The sequence below is a fragment of the Heloderma suspectum genome, chromosome 6, assembly GCF_057233095.1.
Source record: "Heloderma suspectum isolate Gila_16-S chromosome 6, 16-S_ref, whole genome shotgun sequence".
NCBI classification, from domain to species: domain Eukaryota; kingdom Metazoa; phylum Chordata; class Lepidosauria; order Squamata; family Helodermatidae; genus Heloderma; species Heloderma suspectum.
The window spans coordinates 79,793,056-79,805,784 of NC_139463.1; positions in this window are offsets into that span (position 1 = coordinate 79,793,056).

The window sequence follows — 12,729 nt, forward strand, 5'->3', positions numbered from 1 at the left end:
GCCCTAAGCCATTTAGACTTTAAGGGTTAAAGTAAGAGATTAATTAAGGGTGTGATCCTATGCATGTTTAGGCAGAAAGAAAGTTATTGGCTAGCTAGGAATGCTGGGAGTTGTAGGATTTTTTTCTGTCTTAACATGTGCAAGATTGCATTAACTAAGTTTAGACATGCACTGTCACTTTTTTTTATGTTTAGGTGCTGATTGAAGACACATCTGCTTCTCCAAGCCTTCCCTGCATAACTAAGCCTACTATGTGTTGCAAATGTAGATACAATATATTTTATGTACTGGCTTTATATGTTTATGTTTTGTGATTTGTGTACACTACTTTGCAATCTGTAGACATAAGTAGTTCATAAATACTCATAAATAAATAAATAAATCCAACTCCTTGAATTGCGCCTAGAAATTAATTAGCAATCAATGCAGTTCCTTCAATAGTGGTGTAATATGTTGCTGATACTGTGCACCGGTTAGTAGTCTAGCTGCTGCAGTTTGGACTAAATGAAGCTTGTGGTGGCTCTTAAAGAGTTGCCCTGCATAGAACACATTGCAATAGTCTAAATATGAAGTAACCAAGGCATGGATAACTGTTGTCATATCAGATCAACCCAGGAAAGGTCATGCCTGGCTGACACATTGAGCATACTTGTGCAAACACATTCATTGCCATTACCACCACCTGAAAATTCAGGGACAGGGTGGGATCAAGAGCACTCCCATTCTACTTCCACAGTTGATGATCTAAGCAGATCCCAGTGGTCTTTTAAAAGTCGCTAAAGACCCCCTCCAGGCCTTTTCCAAACCCTGTTCACCATCCCCTTCCCTACTTGTTAGCCCACAACCACCCATGATCCCAGAGAGTGCTGACTCCAAGTTTCTGAGGGCCCTTTGGAAAGACACCTCAATGCTGCCCCCCACCACCGTGAGTCTACCTTCTAATTGCCATTGTCACCATCTGCTATTGCTCATCATCTTCTTTAATTGCCACCGCTTGCTTGCTTGACAGGCAGAGAGCCAGGGAGCAAGTAGGCAGTGGCCCTCCATTGTCTGGGCCAGAGCGGGAGGCAGGTGAATCTACTGGCTGCAGTGATAAAGAGGAGGAATAACTCTAGGACACTCTCATCAGTGGGCACCTGCTGGCTCATGGGCCCTCAGCAGGTGCACGACCATGCCTATTCTTGATGCTATCCCTGCTCCCAAAGAAGAGAGCCTGAAGCCCACCACTTTGCAATGTCTACTATGAAGGATGAGTAGAGATGTTGGAGGAATCCATTTTGGGGGGGGGTGCTCAGCGAATTTTTGCCAGCTTGGCTTCCCGGGACTCTGGTCTGACATCCTCCAGCCGGTCCAACTCAGCCTGCAGTGAGTTGAGCCAGCTGGCAGATTTTCCACCTTTGTATAGGGGCAGGGTGGGAGGGGAGCGCCATAGTGCTCCCCTCCCACCCTGCCACTGCCATGCTGCCACCGCACAATGCCCCTTCGGTCCCTGCCCCTCCCACCCTGCTGCTGCCACCACCGCCACCGCTGCCACCATGGCACAATGCTCCCAACACCGGCAGGGAGAGAGGGATGGTTGTGTGGCAGGAACTTATGTTTTTCTTTTCCCCCTACACATTCTGGATTAAGGAGAAGAAGAAAAAAACCTGACCAAGTTCTTGGGTTTTGGCAGGGTCCCCCAGCTCAGCTCACAAGGGCAAGCCAACTCAGGGGCAGTGCAGGAAGGAATCCAACCGCCCCTCAAAGGGCTGGATTCCCATGTGACAGACATCCCTAAGGATGAGATGGTGAAGAGGGGTTCAAGTGGGGCTTTTTGTTTCCTAGGCCTGTTTTTTTGAGGGGGTTACATCATCCTGACGTATAGAATTTAAGCAGGTACATGTCTTCATTTATTTATTTGGCAGACAATTAGTGTTACACTGATGTTTCAGTCAATGAGATTTTCACAGAGGGGAGAGGTAAAAAGCAACTGTTATCAAGGGTAAAGGGGAAGACATTTAAAATAATTTGTCAGGAGTGCAGGATTTTGGCATGGTGATTACCTTATTAACATTATGAGGTGGTAGGGATGAGCGAATCAGTGAATGTCAGTTCAGCTCTGTTTCTCATATATTTAATCTGTTTCCACCTTTTTTTTCCACATCGGAGCATGCAAAACTCTGCACAAAAATCCATATGCATTTCCATGCACGCATCTCCTAATATTCACATGATCGTGCACACAATCCCCCCTCTAACATACACATGTTTTTGTGTGCACCTTTTCTTAATGTATTCGGTTTTGCAGGCAATTTTCCCTAGTATAATATGTTTTTGTAGGTCATTTCCACAACTGTATGCATTTTGGGATTCCCATCTCCCTAATGTGTGTATTCTGATGTGGATTTTTTGAGTGGAGAGATGTATCGCAAAACTAGGTAAAGTGCAAGTTTCAGAGTTCAAGTGCATTTTGGTTCAGTTGTTTATTGTGGAGCTGTGGCATGTTCATATAAAATGCACACTGAACACATTTCTCCCCTATCCCATAGAAATTCAATAAATCCCCATGAGTTGGCTGAGGGGTGTGAATGTGTTCTAGCTTCAACTTTTAAAAAGAAATATCCTTGCACAGCTTGCTGCAGCCTAATCAGCGGCCTGATCAGGCTGTTCAGCGGCTTGATCAGGATGCTTCCTGGAATGTATTTTCCAAGTGGAGACTTGGAGAGGCTTCCTTCAGATCACTGAAAGAGGTGCAAGGATATTTTCCCAAGTTTAAAGGAAAGAAAAAGCTTTGCTCTGCCCTCAGGTGCTCCAAAGGCAGCCTCAGCTGTGTAAGGAATGTGGGGGCTTAAGTTGAAGGAAGAAGACAAACGTGCGCGCACACACACACACACACACACACACACCCTTGGCCACGTCACAATTTGATTGATTGACTGATTGATTGCATTTATATCCCACCTTTTTTCCTCTTGCAAGGAACCCAAGGCGGCTTACATTACCCTCCTCCTCTCCATTTTATACTCACAACAACAACCCTGTGAGGTAGGTTGGGCTGAGAGTCTGTGACTGGCCCAAAGTCACCCAGTGAGCTTCCATGGCTGAGTGGGGACTAGAACCTGGATCTCCCAGCTCCCAGCCTGTCACTCTCACCACTACACTACACTGGCTCTATAATATTATAATAATAATATTATAATATTAATAAAGTAAGTGCCACAGCAAAAGCCTGCACAACTTAGAAATTGTCTGAAATTCCTAGGGATGGGGGAGAATTTCTCCCCGAAACTTCGGGGGGCCGAGTGCCAACGTGTTCGGCCCCCCAAAGTAGTTTCAGGGAGAAATTCTCCGCACCCCCCCCGCACCCCGCACACACCCCCGGGACGGGACTTACCTTTCCCGAATGTCCCTCCCGGCGGCGGGTCCCGGCGGTGGTTTGTCAGGTCTTCGACAGGGGCAGAGACAGCAGCCGGTCTTTTGACCGGCTGCCACCGCCGCCATTCCAATAAAAGTTAAAAAAAAAAATGCCCCCATGATAGGCTACGTGATGATTAACGTAGCCTATCATGGCTAGATTTGCAAAGTCAGCCATGATAGGCTACGTAAATCGTCACGTTGCCTATCACGGGTGACTTTAAAAAAAAAAGCGCGTACGGCTAATGGCGGCCCCCATAGGGAGCCCCCATTCACGTTCCTTATTTGTTCACTGTAGTCTACGTAAAGATTACGTAGACTACGGCGAAAATAAGGACAACGCTATTTGCGTTGCCCTTATTTTCGCCGTAGTCTACGTAAATCTTTACGTAGACTACAGCGACCAAATAAGGAACGCGAATGGCGGCTCCCTATGTGGGCCGCCATTTGCGTACGAGCTTTTCTTTTCTTTTTTTTTAAAGTCACCCATGATAGGCTACGTGACAATTAACGTAGCCTATCACGGCTGACTTTGCAGATCTAGCCGTGATAGGCTACGTTAATCGTCACGTAGCCTATCACGGGGGCGTTTTTTTTTTTTTTACTTTTTATTTTGCGGCCGGGCGAGGCGAGGCGCCTCCCCCCTGGCCTGAATTTCGGCCGGGCGAGGCGGGAAGCCTCCCCCCCCCGGCCTGAACTTTGGGGGGAGCAGCGAAGCGCCTCCCCCCCCACTGCGAAGCAAGCTGCAAGACCAGGTAAGTGGCTTTCGTGCACTCCTAGAAATTCCCCAACACCACACCCCAAAGGCAGAAAAATTGACTGCCTATTTCATTGGGGGCGGGTAAAGTTTAATACCTACAGTTGGTTGTTACCAGGCCATGCTTGCAAATGTACATGGTTCTAGTCATTCTTAGGAGAGGGACTGCTGAGCTGGAGAGAATACTGCTTGGACTCAGCAGTGTGGAAATAGAAACATACTGTAGACTTAACTGTGAGGGTCTCTCCTGACTGGATGAAGGGTATATCAAAAGAAATTACCCCTCCCACTTGCTGTACAGGCATGGCCCTGTTCATCAATGCAGAGTGGTAAGCTTCCATTGGAGGAGGCCCCACCCAGTTCCAATCCTCTCTTTCACAGTGGATTGGATCCAGAAACTGCCTTCCATGAGAAGAAGGGGCCTTCCACAAGGGGAAAGGCTCAGCTCGTGGAAGGTCCCTCCACCTGATTTGGGGGAAATCCCCCTCCCACACGCACACTGCAGCTCACCCAATAGAGCAGGGTCTCCTGACTCTCTGTGTGGCATTTTCAGCGGTCTGGAGGTGCTTCCATGGGAAGGAGGGGACGAGGAAGTCCACTTCCATCAGCCAAGTTGATCCAGCATAAATCTTGATACAACCCAGCATGTTTAGATAGTCAAGTGGAAAGAGAGCCCAATCATAATTTTATTTCATTCAGTCTTATTCATTCCTTTACGAATTGCCTAGAATGAATTTAGTATATTGATCTTTTTTCTGTATTTAAATATTCAGTTTAAATGCAATTTCTACCCTAATCTTCCTCAACACATTGATTCTTTGTAGCTCATTATTTATTTTATTTTTATTTTTTATTTAAAACATTTAAAAATATCCCACCCTATATCATTAAGATCTTGTGGGTGGGGCTGGGGGCGTACAGATGAAATCAATTTGAAGAGTAGAAAACAGTAAATAATTTAAAGAGCTAAAAATCTAAAGGAATAAAATAGCTAAAAATCTAAAAGAATAAAATAGCTAAAACAGTGTGCAAATTTAGGGAATGCATTTAGCCCTCAAAGGCTTTGGTAAAAAAATAATAAAAAAAAGTTTTAACTTGGCGCTGAAATGAAACCAACGTACACACCAATCGGACCTCCAAGTCTTATTAAACCCTTTGAATCCTCTTTATCTCCTTCAGACAAGGATACAAAAAGAGACAAATGGCACAACTACAGTCTACTTGTCAATTCTGAATTGTCATCCCCCCACCCCACCCCCCACACACTGTTTCTTCTCCCCAATAAGTAAATTATAGAAGGACTTATATCTCTACCTCTGAGAGAGTAAAGGAGTTTGGGCAATTGTGAATTAACAAACGGGTGGGAAGGAACTAGTAAACACCTCCTGTTTTCTCTCCCCATATCAGTCTTCAGCTCAACCTGAACTGAACTCAACCTGCAGCTAGGGATCTCAGAGAATTCCACCACGGATCCCAAAATCTGTGGCGGAACAGCCTGCCCCCCTGCCCCCCCCACGGATCCCCCCCAGGACGAGACTTAACTGGGGAAGATCTTCCGGGTGGCGGCGGCTCCGGCAGTGGCTCTGGCGGCGGCGGCTGCAGCAGCTGGTCTTCCGACCGGCTGCCACTGCCGCCATTTGTCTTGTAAAAAACAAAAAACAAAAAAACAACATGATAGGCTACGTTAAGATTTACGTAGCCTATCATGGCTGGGTTAAAAAACAAAACAAAACCCCGCGTATGCAAATGGCAGCGGTTACGGACACTGCCATTTGCATTCCTTATTTTTGGCCATCTGAATCTACATAAATATTTATGTAGACTATGAGAGCGAAAATAAATGGTGAATCAAAAAGGGACGCAAATAGCGCCCGCTACGCTATTTGCATTCCCCTTCATTTTCGCCATCATAGTCTACGTAAATATTTACATAGATTCAGACGGCCAAAAATAAGGAACGCAAATGGCGGCGGCCATAGCCGCCGCCATTTGCATCCGCGGATTTTTTTTTCTTTTCTTCCCAGAGCCCTCCGCGGCCGGAAATTCAGCTGCGGACGGCTCTGGGCTGGGCTGGGCTGGGCTGGGCCTGGCCAGCTGCTCCACGGAGCTGCCACAGAGCACAGCCAGCCATCGAGGATTCCGGGGGGAGGAATGGAGCGCCTCCCCCCCACACCATCAACATAATCCACGAAAGGTAAGTGACTTTCGTACATCCCTACCTGCAACTGCTTTACCCAGTAGTGCAGTGGTAAATGTTGAAACGTTGGAGCTTATCATGACAGTGTGTACACGTATGCACACACACAAACCAAAGAGCAGCAGTACATAACATAACACCCAATTTATTAGGATCAGCATGAGTGCAATCCTATGCATAGTTTTCCGAGCTACATTTCGAAGCTACATTGAAAGGCAAGAGGTATCCTGCCTCTGCTTCATTATTTCCCTCATTCTCTGACTTCCTGTATGCTAATGTGGCACGAGAACTTTGTTTTCACCTTGTTAACTCACCAGACCAAGGAGGGCTCATCAGCTGCTCTGAAGATATCACCGTTCCTGCACTTTAAAAAAAAGCCCTCCTCCACTACCCCAATGGCTTTATTAAAGCCTTCAAAAGAAACCATCACAAAATGACAAGTAACCTTTAGCTCTGCCCTAAACATCTATATGGAAATAGTAAAATCAGGAATGATTCTTTTAAACAACAACAACTACCTCATTAGCGTGAATATTAACTCATCGCTGAAGATGTGTTCTTCTTCCTACAGGACATGACCTAATGGTAAAAGCCAACTTTCAGGTGGTTTGTTAGCTGCAAGTGCAGATGATGGGGGGACGGGGGAAAGGTGGATTCCCGTTCATACCTTTAAGCACTGGGAGGCCATGGTGGAGACAGAGAGGTGTCTCACTCAGCACCATACTGATGTTAGTAGCCCACACCAGGTGGCTATCAACTCACAACTATGTGCTTGCATGATGCCCAAAGTGGAACCCACATACAACCTCTAGTTGTTCCAGTGCTTACAGGTAACAGTGAGAACTCTCCCCTTGATCATCTTGTAGCAGTGACCAATGCTTCTGATACCAGAACTGATACTCTGATACTCAGTCACTGGCCACTGCTGGAGAGGGTAATAAATTCTAATAAAAATAAAAATAGATGTGCTAACACACCCACTCTCCCTCCTTCTTAGTAAGGGGAAATGAAAGAGCCATTAAGGGGTTTAAATAATTATTCTTGAGCATACATTCTTAAGTCTCATTGTGAATTGCTGTGTTTGTAACTTTAAATGAGATTGTGTTTCCCATATATTTTAAATGATTTTAAATATTGGGAAAGATTCTTAAACGCCACCCCCCACCCCCCAGTTGTCTTTGGTTAAGATCGACATTATACTCACATCAAGCATTACGTAACTCTATGGAGTGCTTCAAAGACTATGGCTGCCTTTACACTGAAGAAAACCCCCACAGTCCTCCTGTCCTGGAACCTTTCTGCATTTATTGCAGGATCCCAGACAGTGACCATGTGATTGCTGAGGGGGGACGCTTTTAGTGTTCAGGGTTCCATAGAAGTGGAACCTATGGCTGTTTTAATCATGTAGTATTCCGACTTTACAAAGATTGTTAATTAGTTCTGGATCATTCTGACATGGAATAACCAGGAAATACCTCCACATGTGCCCTGGAGGTTAGTGACGTCATGAAAAGGACCCACAAACCTCCATGAGTGAGCAATCTCAATAGTAGAATAAAAGCTCCTCTGAAGGAGCCCTACGTCTTTTTCTTTTTTTTTTAAGTACCGTTTGGGGGTTGCCACACCCTATTCATTTCTTTTTGGAAAGTGCTTGCTGCATTAAAATGCCAATGTGTGAGTTTGCCCTGACATCTCCAGACATCTCCTGTGCTTCTGAAGTCAGACAGCTTCTAGATCCTCTGTGTGTGCATTAGTTCTTTGTGCCACATGGACTCTTCTTTTGCCACATCACCCCATTTTGGTTAATTAAGGATTTATTTATTTTTCACCAAAATCATTTCTACTCTTTTCTCTGGCTCCCTCCCTGGCACTATATGCTTCACTTTCAAGCTTCCAAGTCCTTCCATTTAAAGGACATCTATTATATCTCCTCACTTAACTCTCCTTACTCTCCACTTTGCACAATCTCTCCCGTTGGTCCCTTTCTTTCTTTTTTTATCACCCATATTACAGTGGTTTCTACTTCCCTCTCCTTATACACAGCTTTTCTCAGCAATTCTCACTTATTCAGCAAAGCCAGTAGCCTTTCTTGAGAGCACAACTGAAGTCACATGACTTTTTTCAGTCTCATCATCTTCATTCATTTACTAAGCATAAGTCAGAACTAGATATCTCATGTATTTCCAGGTGCGCGCACACACACACACACACACACACACACACAAAATGGCAGCTGCTAAGGCTATATTTCAGAGGGGGAGACCAGTGCTGGGGGTACGGATGTCAGAGAAATCTGCCATGGACTCAAATCAATCCATGGTGGAACGGCTCCACTTACCCTCACTCCAGGAGGTTTCTGGCCGGAATGGCACTCCGGCTCCTGAGCGCTGGAGATACAGTAATGGCGGCCACCATTCCTGTATCGCTGGGAGGAATGGAAAGAGTCTTAACCTGCTTGTTTTCCTGCTTGTTGTTCTCTTACCAAAAATCACCTCCACCAAGGTATATCACTGCAAGAGGAAATCTATAGATGCCCATATATTTCCCACAGCAGTGGTAAAAGCAGCTTGAGAAGGAAGGGGCAGGGGGAGGGAGGAAATGATTTTTGCAGCAACATGATGAAAAATGCTAGGGATTAAAACATTCCTCTCTTTCCTATACCCATATTGGTGTCCCCTTTCAAACTGCATCATCAGCAGCAGCATTTTAGTAAAACAAAAATGTCCATAAAAAGAATTATGGAACTACACATAACATGGAGTGACACCCCTTGTTCTTTTGCTCATTTTGCCTTCCATAATCCAGTGAAGTTGGCAAGCCCACTGGGCAGAGCCTACATTGCACCTATATACTATGCAGCAGAAAGAAAGCTGTGTTGGTTCTAATTATCATGGTTTCATCTGAATTACAGCAAATAACCCCCCAACCACAAACATAAAACATTGTTAAACGGGAGTAGGTGATGACAGAGACCTGTAAGTAAATATGCTAGTGAGATCATACACAGCCGATAAGACCTGCATCTATTTCATTTAGGTCAAGGCAAAGGTTTGATAAATAAAAATGAACAAATTATTCACCTGCCTCCAGAAGCCGAGGGGCCACTCCATGAAAGGTTTGAGCATTGGTGGCTCGATTTGCTTATAAGAGTGCCCTTTAGTGGTCTCTGGGATCTGAGTGTGTCCCCTCCTTCCCTTAATCTCTCCGGAGCAATTAATGGTAATTGTGTGATATCTCATTAAACCATTACATTTCCTTTCAGAAAGCAAAGAATCAGGTTTCTTTACATGCACACCTTCCCCATCAACATTGTGCGAGCAGGTTGCTTGAATGAGCCATAGCTTTGGCTGGAAGGGCCACAGCTGTATTGAAAAGAATCAATGATATGCAGCAGGGATCAACCTAGGAAACATGTGGGCACTCTTTATCATTCCGGGCAATCCCTCCCACCCTGGCTGAGGTGCCAGATCAATCAGGCATCAATCTGGGCTTTCATCGTCTGCCCACCATAATGGCAGGCTGGGGGGCAGGGTGATCCTGCCAGTCAGCACTCAATGATTTGGAGACCTATGGGGCACATGGGCTGCTCTCCTCCTACCATCCTCTCAAACCAGCTGGGAATGAGAGGAACACTGGACTAGTGGACCTTCATCTCTCAGGTGCCTCAGGGTGTTCACCAGCACAGCCCATTTACTTCTCTGGCTGTCTGCACTACCTGCTAAAGTATGACCAGGATCACAAAAGGCCAGTTAGGCATATTACAACCACCAGTACCTTAAACGCTGTGAAGGAGGTGCAGAAAAGGTGTGCCCAAGCAGCCAATTAGATCACAACAACAACAAAAATCCCTACTCAGCAACAAGCAAATCCTTCCCTGCTCCCCAAGATGAATGGATGGATGGATGGGTAGCTGTTCTACAGATCTGCAGTTTCAGATGAGAAGAGGGGCATTCAAACTAGAAATGCTAAGGTGTTAAGAGTGGTAGGAGTGGGATTGCACCCATCACAGGTATGCATGTTGGCCATGCCACCCACCAGCCACATGTTCAGCAAGTGTGAGAAGATGCCTACACACATACAATTGTTCCTGCATAGAGCTGCTCTGCCACAGGGGATCCTTGGCCAATCAGGCTCTCCCCTTTACATCAAGGGGCTCTATGTGCCCTACCTCCACATCTGGCTTGCCTGGCCACGGGGGGGGGGCTTTGTGGGTGGGTGGGGTGAGGAGACATTGTGGGTTGCCATTGGGCATCCCCTGTGGTGCCACTCAAAAGGGGAGGGGCAGGTAAAGCCTCTTTTATGCCCCGTGCCCCTCCCAAAGCAGTCTCTCGCTCGCATGGCTGGTGGAGGAGCGGTCAGCACGCTCTCCACTGGCCTGACGAGGAGAGGCGGAGGTGGCAACAGTGAGATAGCCAGCGGGCCAATTGGCTGCACGTTCCCCCCTTTCTGCTGCAGAGATAATAGCGCCCCTCACCCCCGTGAGGAGGAGCAGCGGAGTCAGTGGTGGTGGCCACGGGGATGCGGCTAGGCCCTCCTCGTTTGGTGGCCTGTGTGGCCCACGTGAACCGGCAGTGGGCTCTGGCCGGCATTGCAGCGGAGTGGCCCACCCATACGGGGCAGCTGCTCCTTCCCGCACCACCAGCAGCCTCGGGGATGATTGTGTGTTTCTTCCGGTGGCCCTGATTCTTCTAGGTGTTCCACCACAGATGTGGCCGGCACAGGCAGTGTTCTTCAGGGCCATTTGGCCCAAGGTTTAGTGGAAAGGGGCGCAACCCCGGGGGCGGCCTCTTGGGGGGGGGGTCAGGTTCCTGGGCCCTATCTTCCCCAGCCCAGGGGCTCCTATAGGGCAGGGGTGGGCTGCTGGATTAGGGATCTTCAACATCATCCCCCTCCCCATTGCCAACAGTTCCAGCACACGCAGCTTGGGATGTATGAAACACCTACCTGGCTCCACGCTGGGCAATCCATGGTGGGGGGGAGGCACTCTGTCCCTCCCCCCAGAATCCTCAACAGGGGGGGGAGGTGATCCAGTCCTCCCCCCCAGAATCCTGCCCAGATGGCTCCACTCTGCAGCCAAGCCGCAGAGCTGCTGGCCGGCTCCGGCTGCCCTCAGCCCAACATCCGGCTGCTGGGCAGCCCTGCAGGGACGCAAATGGTGGCTGTCGTAGTCGTCGCCATTTGCGTCCCTGTATTGAGCTGTGACAGGCTATGTAAATATTTACGTAGCCTATCACGGCAGGGGGGAAATCCCCAGCGTATGCAAATGGTGGTAGCTGCCATTTGCGTACGCTGGGTTTTTTTCCCCCCTGCCATGATAGGCTACGTAAATACTTGCATAGCCTATCACGGCTATGAAGACAAAGTGAATGGCGGCTGCAGGACGGCTGCCATTCACAAAGCAACACGGATGGGAGCAGGTAAGTGCTCCGTTTCACACGCCTTTGGTGGGGTGGGGGTGGCGGGGACTTTGTCCCGCGTGCCTTTGGTGGGTTGGGGGGGCGGGGGCTTCGTTCCATGACAGATTTGGGGGGCCTGAATGCACTGGCATTTGGCCTCACCGAGATCCATCGCAGAATTCTCTGACATCCCTACACGTGGCGACTGCCTTGCTGAAGCTATCGGGGGTCTAGCTCAGTCGGCTACTGCACTGCGTCTGTTCACTACTTTGTTCAGGTGCGGCCGGCTGTCATTTTTTGTGCATTTGTCCTTGCCCCAGTGCCCCCCCCCCTTGGTCTTCCCTTTAAGTTTTCCTTATCAATTGGCTCCATGCCTCCAAAAAAGGGACAGGGCAGCAAGAAGGGAAAGGGCAGGGCCCCATGGCCCCCTGCAAAGAGGACACAGGGTAGGCTCAATTCTTCTTCAGAAGAAGAGGTGGGCCTGGATTTGGCTATCATCCTGGCATGCCTAGAGGCCGTAGAACAGGGCACCGGGATTGTTCCTCCCACCCCTGCCAGGCCAAGCAAGTCTGGTGCCTTGCAGCCCCAAAGAACAAGGCAACAGACCCAGTGCTCACTGTTACTCTCCATTTCAGCATGTTTAGATGCCATTGAGGCAACTTTCACACCTGCTTTAGCCCTCCCTGGTGTGGATCATTGGCCTGAAGAAGGACAAACTTCAGCAGCATCACAGGCAGCAGCAGTGGAGGAAACATCATCCGCCATGGCATTGGGGAACCCGGGTTCTGCTGCCCCGGATGCAGGTGAGGCAACTGCTGGACCTCATTCCACCTGGCCAGCCTGGGGACCTCTAGGTCTGTGGGGATTAGGGATGGCCCTAGGGCCGTGGGGATTAGGCAGACCGTTTCTCCACCAATTTCAGGGGGCCGAATGCGCTGGCATTCGGCCTCCCCGAGTTTCGTGGAGAAATTCTCTGACATCCCTAG